The sequence below is a fragment of the Lichenostomus cassidix genome, chromosome 2, assembly GCF_008360975.1.
Source record: "Lichenostomus cassidix isolate B80296 chromosome 2, HeHo_3.0, whole genome shotgun sequence".
Classification (NCBI taxonomy): Eukaryota; Metazoa; Chordata; class Aves; order Passeriformes; family Meliphagidae; genus Lichenostomus; species Lichenostomus cassidix.
The window spans coordinates 121,143,532-121,154,682 of record NC_139482.1 but is presented as its reverse complement, the minus strand read 5'-3'; positions in this window follow the sequence as shown (position 1 = coordinate 121,154,682).

The following is an 11,151-nucleotide window of genomic DNA, read 5'->3' as shown; positions in this document are numbered from 1 at the left end:
AGCTCAATTCTTCATCCTGTCAAGATACCTCCAAGGAGCAGCAGGACTTTTGTTATATCAGACACTGTTTTATCTTCTGTGAACTTGCTGGGAGCTCACTCTGTCCTGCTGTTCATGTCATTAATGAAGGCATCAAGTAGTACTGGCCCCAGTACCAATCCCTCGGGTACACAACTAGTTACTTGCCTCCAACTGGACTTCATGCCACATATCATAACCTTCTGGACCAGGTGCTCAGCCAGTTTTCAATCTACATCACTGTCCACCTATCTAACCTGCGATTTGTCATCTTGTCTATAAGGATGTTGGTAACTGGGTCAAAGGTTTTACTAGAATCAATATATAGAACACTTACTGCTCTCCTATTGTCTTCCAAGTTAATCACTTAATTGTAGAATACTGGTTAAACATGATTTCCCCTTAGCAAATCCATGCTGACTATGCCCAATTATCTTTATGTCCTTCATCTGTTTGGAGATGGTTCCAAGGATCAGTTGTTCCATCACCTTCTCAGTGACTGAGGGGGTTGACTGAGGCATTGTCCCCTAGAACAGCCGAAGCCCCCAACGCCACAAAGGCTAATGGCTGCGTGGGACGCGCTGAGCCGGGCGGGCCGGCGCCGGGGACCGCATAGCGCGGTGTGGAACTCAGGCGACAGAAACTCAGCAGGAACCACGGTGAGGCGAAGGAATGTACTGGACACTGTTTCTGTTCTTCCAGGGAGGTTTATTAGGATCTTCAGGAATGGTTCCAGGGGAGGAGAAGGGAGGGAGGAGCATGGGGGAAGGGCGAGGGGGCTGGGAGCCCAGAAACAGTGATGCTGAGCTCACGCTGGCAGGGGTTTATAAGGGAAGGGAAGAGGGGAGGGAGTTAGCTCTAATGAGCCAACCCAGGAAGGTCTGAGGGGAAAAAGGCAGGGGTACACACCAATAGACTTCTGATAAGGCAGGATGCATAATTCAAAACAGCCAATAATATACAGAAATAAGGAGAACAAAGGAGCAAACTACCTAGGGAGAAAGGGGGAGGGAAATGCAGAGACACACATTACTACAGTTGACTAGTCTATTGCTGTGCCACAGTCTATCATTCTCCAAATCTTTCTTTTCACCCTTCTTAAAGAATATTTCACACTCAAACACTTGAATTTACATGTCTTAATCTGTGTCTGAATTCCACTACAGAAGTAAAAAATTGCAGGAAAACCTTGCCAAGTACACAGGGAATCAATCTGGTTATATAGCCACCAAACAGAATAACCTCTGTATTTCATTAAATAGGTTTTTATTACAAGGCACAGTTTATATTTGGTTGATATTTGTCAGGCATGAAAGCCATGAGGCAGAAATTGCTATCATACCCTATTGCCATATAACATCATATAACCTGTACCCAATGTAAAATATTGTTTGGGAAGCAATGAATTCCCTAGGAATTTTTCAGCTGCATGTCTTTAGGTCATCTGCATAATAAAGCCTTTCACTCTCTTACAGCAGTATGTCTACCCTTAAAGCATAATGAGTGAAAAAAAAAACATGAGAAGATTTATTCCAAGCTTAAATAAAAATAACTGACATTAGGATCCTTCATTTGGTGTCTTGATTGAAATCTTTGTACTGCTGCATGTTTATATGTAAAACACATTTTCTCTATAAACATTGAAGAAGTCCCTCTTTTTCTTCCCCTTTAAAACAAAAAAACGTTAAAGGAAAATAATTCACTTGATCTCTTTACTCCATCATCTGATTTTAACAAACCACAAAATTTCACAGTGCTCACTGGCACCCCTGAGAAATTATCTTCCTCCCTGGTATTGGTACAGCTTGGAGATCACATCTTCATGGGATCTGAAGCACGTGATTGGTGCCCTCGGGTTTTATGGTTACTTACATCTGCAGAGACTATTATCTGTCAAGTAACATTGCACTTTAATCTATTCTTTTTTTCAATAAAAGTTGCAGCCTTGGTCTTTAAACCAGTTGTTAGCATGCTGTATATTCTGCCTGCATCTTCCACAGTGGCACACATGTTGTCCTGAACATTTATACGCAGCTTTAGTGTTCTTTTCCAGAGCACAAACTGTGCAGCCATTAATTAATTACATGACCTCCTTAAAGGAGGCAGGCCAAATTGCACCTTTAAATATACAACCAAAACTTTCATTGGTTGCAGTCTCTGTAGATTCAATGGGAGCTGATCTCAGATTTTTATCTGAGGGCAGAATGTGACCCAGTGCATCCATTTACTGGCCTTAGTCTGTATAGCTCTTTATCAATTTGGGGAGGAAAGACACAGATTAATGGATGGGGAATGAAAGTGAAAAAAACAAGGTTTTTAAAGGTTTCTGATGATCTGGGAAACTGAACAAAACAGCTTGAAAAAAGATGCAGAAAAATGCTTATAATATTTAAAAGGTTAGTGAAGCACTGCTCATAGTCAACACTTTGAAATTAAAAAAAAAATATTTTGTCTTATTTTATTACTAATATATTATAATATTATTAAAATTACCTTTCTTATATTTCAGCTCAGGGAGAAAATTTCAATAAGGTTAGGAATTTCTTTATGGACAACATATAAGGGTTTGTATCAGAATGGCTTGGGTTGGAAGGGAGTTTAAAGATCATCTACTTGATATTTATCATCTAGTCTTGATGGACTTGGTTCTATTTATTTAAAGTAAAATGGCCAGCATGTGCTGCAGCTACTAAACCTTGTGAGGATTCAAAATTAAAATTCAAAGATAAGTTTAACTGTTTCATATAAAATAAAAATACCTTTAACATAAGGTTTTGACAAAAAAATAGGTAGCTTAATAGATCCAGGTTTCTAACAGAAGTGAGTCTGAGTTATATTCTGTGCAATCTGGGATAGTTTAAAGCAGTTTCTTGCAAGGAGATTGCCCTAATAAAACATTAAAAGAATAACAGCACGTTTTGTGCATTTTACTCTTCTGAAACACTTAGCACTGTAAAATATAGAGAACTGGTTACAGTCATGAACCAGACTGAAAATTCTGAAGGTGTTCAGGAGGGACATTTGGATAACCTGCTTAAACCTCAGCTGTGTCCTGTGTTTGGAGGACTGAAGTTAGATGATTTGATCCCACAGGGGTAATCAGGGAAACAAATAAGCAGTTGTGCGAAAACTCAAAAACTTCCCTCAGCCATTCTTGGGTCAAGCCTTTAAACCAGTAAATCTTGGAGCAGTAAATTAACTTGTGTGTGCACATTATGACACAGTGAATGATTTCAGAGACCTGACCTAAAAAACTAGTCCCTGCTCATCCAAATGGATGGACAAAAAGGGAAACAATAACTGGGGACCCTATCAAAACCACAGGGTCTGGGTTTATGTTTTTAGCTCCCCACTCTCAGGGTTCATTGTCTCCCACACTTTTCCAGAGGCAGGCACCTAAGGCTGCATTTTCTTGCAAAAGGGAGATGGATCAGGAAGCACTGAGGCTGAGCTTTCCTTCAACACCCACCACTGCACGAGGAGACTGCTCAAGCAGGGAAAGCAACCCAGCAGCAAAGACCTCTTCCACTCCTTGCCTGGAAAAAGGTGAACCTGCATGATGACTCAGTGACCCTACAGTAGTTGCTGGTTGTCAAAGCCCACCCAGCTTGTTTTGCTGTTTTTGTTTTACTCACTTCTATTAATTCAGAATGAAATAAATACCTATAAATTGCACATTCCAAAGATGATGATCCACCTTTCAGGCAGTATAAAAGTTTACAGGAAAGTAGGAGAATCCTGATCTGTCTTACAGCACATTCTGAATTTTCTGTTGCTGAGATGCAATGCTCTAGGAAAGTGTATCTCAACAACAGCACTGAATATCTACAGGAGCTGTACACCAGACGTGAGTATTTTCAGTTAGAAAGGGTATTTGAAATAGGATTGCATTGAGTTATAGCAGATTTTAAAAAGGTTGCTCAGGTCATTAATGCCTTCTCAATAGCCACACAGAGTTATTCTCCAAAAATGGGAATAAACAATGTAAAAATCCAAGAAAAATAAATTGCTTTACCAAATTATTACAGAGTGGAGATTTAGCAATTATCCTTGAACAAAAAAGAAACATCTACTTTAACAGATATTGCTGAAAAGTATTTCAAATCTATATTTTTATTCTCACTAATTAGAACAAAACATTTATCACACCCCATTACATTTAGACCTTCACCAACATTTAAATTTTAAGGAAAAAAAACATCATTACAGTCTTAACAACCTATCAAAAATAAAGCAACACCAATTTAATTGTTTCTGGGGATTGTGCTCAAAGGGAAAAAAAGAAACATTTAAAAGCTTGTTATATAATGCATGTGGCTCAAGGTTTATACTTTCTGGTTTCAAACATAAACATGTTTTCAAAGAAACATTCATGTATTAAAGTATTTTCAATAGAATTACTGCCTTCAGTTTGTTTTCACACAAAATATGAGACTCTTTTCAAGTTAATGGATAAATTTGCTCATCTCTTTCTTTATTATCAGGCAAAGATAAATAAGTCTTTTTCATTCAATCTGCTGAGATAACTTGTGCCCATGCCAAAAGGTGATCTGTTCTAATCAACTTCGTGAAGTCTGATGGAATTACACTGAACATATTTCATACCTGACACAACTACAGAATGATACAGTTCAGGACAAACATTGGTGACCTGAATAATACATGACAGACAGATGACCGGGTGAGAAAAGTAATTTTTCACCTACACCACTTGAGTTTCTTTATTAAAGGCTGAGACATATTTGATGGAAAGAAGGCTGCTTTGCCAGCTAAAAGCTGGTGTGTTTTATTAATAGCTCAGTCAGTATTCCCTTGCCATTTTACTACTTGAAACATTATTTTGACAATAAAATACTACATGTATCTAGTTTGCATGGAAAGTACCATGGAAAATACCACCAACACTGCTAAAGAGAAAAATAAAGATTTAAGAAGCTAAAGTTGTTAATCATTTAACTTTTAATTCTTAATAGATGCACATATTTTAAAATCAGAGTAAACATTTTCATGAAGGAGAAAGGGATTCTGGAAATAAAACAACTACATAATAGCAAGAGAATATATCAAATATTTGTAAATGGGTAGAAATTATCTTTCCCATGAGCTTGCAAGTAGATACAATACATTTGAAAATAAATTTCCTTTTTATAAAAGTCAAATGAATTTGGACTCAACAATACAAATTTGTTTATCTGACTTAAATAGTGTTTTGTGAAGGAAGGTTAAGGTTACAACAAACAATGTTATCTTAGAAGTTGGCCCATGAAAAGGTGGACTGCCTCAAATATTTCTGCGCTTGAAGCCATACCAAGTTTTATTCTTGGCTGTATTTTAACTCTACAGACAGCAGCCAGGACAAATAGTTTTCTACAAATTCATAGTGTGTGACACCAGTGATTCCAAAGGCTAGACAGAGACCACATGCTCATATTGTACTAATGACTCTTGTTTCATCAATTTAATAAGTGGGGCCCTTCCATATATCACTGCTATCATGAACTCTCAACAATCTCTTTTCTGTGCTCAAAGAAGCTTAAAAGTTTAAACGATATCTCAGAAAATTCTTGTGTTGTTGTTTTACTTGCTGTTACCGAAGAACACACTAGAAATATTTAAACTACATTTCTTCAGTTCTTTTTTGCTTTTTCTGTGGTAGCCTTTTGAAGCTAATTGAATGCACATGTCATACTGAAAATAGTCTAGAAGCTTCTATAAGTTTAAATGTGAATATAACACTGATCGTGGATCTAGCAAGCAAATATCACTATAAAGTCATCAATATTTCACTTGAAAGAATGAGAGCCTACTCTTTGAGACTGGAAGATGCACAATAAGTTTACCTGACAGAAATAAAATTAAGTATGCAGTGTATGATATTGGACAGATTTTGCCAACATTAGAAGCATCACATATTTATACAACATTTGCAAACAGCTTTAAAATATAATGCTTAATCAGATTTACAATAAATTAGAACCAACTGTAATCAGAAGTTGTCCTAGATCTGCGAATAGTTTTAAAATCTTCTGTTTTTCTACAGATAACTATATAACACTGTCCTAGGCTACAATATAGATGTATTTAAGTATTCTATTTTCACCAGCTGTGGGCCATTAGCTGTTATCTCCTGCTATGACTGACCCCTGATAACAGACAATGGGCCATCAAGGACCCACCACATGACTCATGGATTTATCTCATCCCATTGTGAGATGCTCCACCCAGGAGGGAGGAGCCAAGCATTCCCACCTGGATATAACCTGGCCTTGGAACTGCCTGAACTAGCCCTGTCTACTGGGTTCCCAGAGGACAAGAGCTACCACTGGACCTTCAGCTGGAGACCAGACCTTCACAGGATCACTGCTTCAACTGGACTACTTTAGTTGGACTGCTACCACCAGCCTAACAGGATGTCAGGTTGTATCTGACTTTGTCAGTGCTTTTCCTTGTTTTCTTGCACTTATTTTTAATTTTCCTGTTAAATTTTAATCCTGACTTGTGATCTCCCCCTTCAAACTAATACAAACACCAACACCCTTCACTCAGGAAGATCAGCTTTTCAGGCTTTATTAAGTCTTGTCTTTTAAGACATGAGTAGAACAACCACAAAGAAATTATTTCCTCCCACATGCCCATAGTGTCTATATCATATCCTTACTACAATACAGATTCCTTCATGTAACTAAGCCTCAGTACCTCTAACAAAGTCCACAGGCCCTCCTAATTTGGATCAGTTCAGCTGAAGCTGAAAAAGGAGTCTTATAAAGCATAGCATATTACCTGACAAAAGTTGCACAGATATACTTTCCTAGATTAAGTGTTTCAACAGCTGTTTGTAACATCATTTCATAGGCCAAAAAGATCATGATCAATAATGTTCTGTATTATTGACATCTTCAAGATAATTTTCTGAATATTCAAGACATCTTCAAGACAATGGAGATAGACTGCAATGTTCGCATGCTGAGAGGGTTCTCCAGACCAGGACAGCTACTGGAAAACCTGACAAAATCTTTGGTAGGGGTTTTCAGGCTAATGCAGAACATAATAACTAAAAGCCCCTAGTGGTTTTCTGGATGAAAACTTGAGCCTAAATCTCCTGCATCCTCAGTATCAAACGTGACATCAGACATATGCACAAACACACACTTTTAAGTCAGAGAAGGAGACCTTTGGAAAACCTTTTTTTATCACAGTGATACAAGTCAGTTAAAACCTAAATTGTTTCAAAAAAAAGAAATCATCTGTTTCTGTATGTGTTCCTGTCACTGCTTTAGTTAAACAGAGTGTGGTGCAATTTTAAAACTTTTCTAGCTTTGACAGTTCTTACTGCAGCAGCCATGCCATTATGGACTACTGTTTTTCTGAATTGAACAGACCTTCTTCATTGTACAAAAATTACCACCATAAGAATATTTTATTTGTAAAGAATAGGCCTAATTCCTTCTCAGCATTATACAGATTTCTTTTCAATTTAAACACTTCTTTTTGGAATGGGACATTTAATCTATGTCTTTCCATGTGGACAAACCTGAGGTTCATTAATTGAGCTTTAGGGATTTTGCAACAGCAGTGACTAAGCTGAGATGTCTATAAGTTCCTGCAGGAATCAAAGAAATCTGGCATCAAGCCCTCATGCCCAAACATGGGTGGAAAAAAAAAAAGCAAAACTTTCCTAATGATCTTTGGAAGTCAATTTTTTTCGTACTGGGAAAACTCAATTTATATATTCAGCAGAAATATCCAACTCCCTGTAAAGTAGACAGATTACATTATACCCAGTAGCTGGATAGAAAAAATAAATTTTAATTAAAAAATTTCTGGAGAGCAATTTGAGGACCAAGCAGAAAGAATCCTCAGATCAAACCAGGCCCAGAGATGTCCTGTGGACAGTCCTGGCGTTAAGTATGCTTTTTAAAAGAGCATGTAGAGATAGGACGAGGAAAAATGGATTTAAAGTGAATGAGGGTAGGTTTAAATTAGATATTAAGAAAAATTCTTTACTCAGAAGATGGTGAAGCGCTTGAACAGGTTGCCTGGGGAAATTGTGGATGCCACACACCCCAGTGTTCAAGGCCAGGTTGGATAGAGCTCTGACTAACCTTGTCTAATGGAGGGTTCCCTACCCATGGCAGGGGGCTTGGAACTACATGATCTTTAAAGTCCCTTCCCACCCAAACAATTCTAAGATTCTGTAATGTGAAAGCATAGTTAAAATAATAGAACATATACATTTACAAGCATAAGAAAATATGCCCATTGTTTCTATTTTCAGTATTAATAGTATACCCTGGAGTTCCGGTTGGATAATAAAATATCTACTGGGTGTGTGGACATGTCTTTCCTTCTACGGTTTTCACTTTGGCTTGTGCTGGTCATTATTTAGTAGCTGCAAAAATGCTCCAAGTCACAAGGAAGGCTGTTTCCACCTTCTATTAAGCATGGTGCTGTGCTATTCCAGACATAATCCTTCATCTATAAATCGTTCTCTGTGTTACAGCCATTAGCTGCAAAACTATATCTGTGCTATCGTATTCTCATCACATAATACCAGTATTTCCAGCATATTACCATACAGGATATAGTCCCCAGCTGAAATACAAGGAACAGTCCCCACTCCCTCTTCACATCATGGGATACAGCCCAGAAACTTGTAAAGTTTTCAAGTTTTTGTTTATGATACAGCTTCATTTATGTTACTGAAGATCGTGTTCTTCTGACTTTGTATCACAGGAAAGAATAACACTACTATATACAAAAGTTCAGGTTATTGTAATTAAAACTCTCTACCTGGAGATGGAAGAAAAATTTTTAAAACTGTTCAAAGAGTACTTTGTGCCCTTTCCTTCTGTTGATCAGCAAGATGTAACAGTCTGTTACCACATAGTTACAAGTTTAAGGACTTGTCTTCAACAAGTGCTAATATTTTTGGAGTATTACACTTTACAAGTAGGCTTAACAGACTCCAATATGGAACAGTGGCTGAACCTCATTTCTCAAGATACTTCAGTGTTTTTTTTTGCTTGTATGGTGTAGTTTAAAGCTGTTAAACAGTAGTAGTGAAGAGCTTCATCAGAGTTTCTCTCCTTGGCAGAGCTAAGCTTATTTACCAGGCTACTATTCCTTTCTTTTGATTTTCACCTTTCATTTTTATTCCTTTTCAGGTCTAGCTTTGGGGTTGACTGACCTTTGCTGTTATGCACTACCAAGAAACCCACTTGTGCTTTGTACCAGAACCCTAAACAGGAAGGAACTATATTACAGATTCTTTAGCCACACCTGTGGACATTTTAACCAGTAGCTACTTACACACACAACCACAGGGCAATTGGCTAGCTAAAAGGGATTCAGACTAAACTGTGAACTACAAAATTGTCCTTTAAGTCAGTCCGGTTCAGTGAGGGAAAATCAAACACCTCCACTCTTCCTTTATAAAAACGTCAAAATGCTTAAAGGCTTTCAATATTCAATAAATAGATAAAATCTATCATGTAAAGCAAGAAAAATAGTAACACTAGATGCTCAAGGAATACCAGGTACATTATGCAAACTGTTCATCAAAACACTTGCCAAAGAAAATCCCAATCTTTTCCAACAAAATTTGTAATTCCTGCTCCTAGAGTTTGAAGAATGACATTCTCTTTGCTGATACAGCCTTTGGTCTTTCTAGCTGCCCTCAATCTATACTAAGCAAGCAAATAAAATTAAAATTACAAAAAGTAAATGAATAAAGTAAATTTTCCATTTCCATTTCTCCTAGAGGGATTTATGTTACATACATTTGATGTTTCTTCTCTTCTTAGGAATTAGCTTTCTCTTCCTGATTTCTTCCTCCCAAGAGTAATGTTCAGATTACTGCATGCCCACATCCGAGAAAGAAAATCTAACCCATAGTATAAATTTCTACAGACAGACAAGTGATCCCCATAGTGCATGTCATGCCATACAAACTCTCTTTTCTCTTTTCATGCAATTTTTGGTAAACATAATTTTAATTCTTTTAATTCTGCCATTTATAATGAAAGCATTATCTTCTGAGAAAGGATGTAAAAAAAACTACTACTACAGAGGACTAAAGACCAGAAAAGGAAGAGGAGACAGAGACTTTGAAGAAAGAGGTTAGACTTTTAATCATGCTGAGGATGTAATTCCTAAAATGGGAGAGAAAATTCCTAAAATTGTAAATCTCACAGATTATTAGAAAAAGAAAATAGAAAAAGCTCTGATAAATTAACAAAAAAAATTAGCTATTTAAAGAAAGAGTTAAATTTTCAGTTGTTTACATTGTGGGCCAAATTATGCTCCATGATGCAGTCCTACAGGCTTCAATGAAATCAATAAATCAAACTAATACCCAAACATAACTTGAATCAGAAATTAACCCCTTGAAATCTATTACCTCTTTAACCTTCTTCTCTCCTCTTGACAATAAACTAAAATTGCCAAGAATGTAAAGACAACTTTCACATTTGAGTGTAAACAAAATCCCTGCAGAAAGAAAAAATATGTTTGTAATTTTCCCAAATTTGATAAAGCAGTATAAAAGCACCACATAAAATCCCTACTTAATAAAACTTCACTCTGAAAAAAAGTTCCTTCTCCCTTTTTTATCAATGTCTCAAAATGTCTTGTTGATTTAATGGTAAAAACACCACAGAAACCATCTAGCTCTGAAGACTGCCTACCAAAGGTGCACAGCTCCTACAATTCTTTCTGTAAAATGTTCTGCTTCCATTTTAGAAACTGTATTTTTTTCTTTTCCCTTTTGTTTTTCTTTCCCTGTTTCCCTAAAATCTTGTACTCCCCTGATATTTAGAAGATTATTCTTAATTTTCTTGTTCAAAATAACCATGATTTGAATTAACATAAACCCAGAAGTGATATTGGCATCATCACATCATCATTAAGAGGGCTTAAAGTGCCCTCTCCCTGTTGCTTAACACAAATATGCCATTCAGAACATAATAAAGCTTTAGGCCACCACGATAGTAGCACACACGTATATGTTGATTTCTCTGAAGAATGCTCCCTTACTCAGGTCAGGTTTCTTCCTTCTTTTTATTACTTAGTGAAAATTAAGTGGTTTTTTTTTTTTTTCTAAAAATGGAGCAAAGCACCTGAAGTATTTTATAT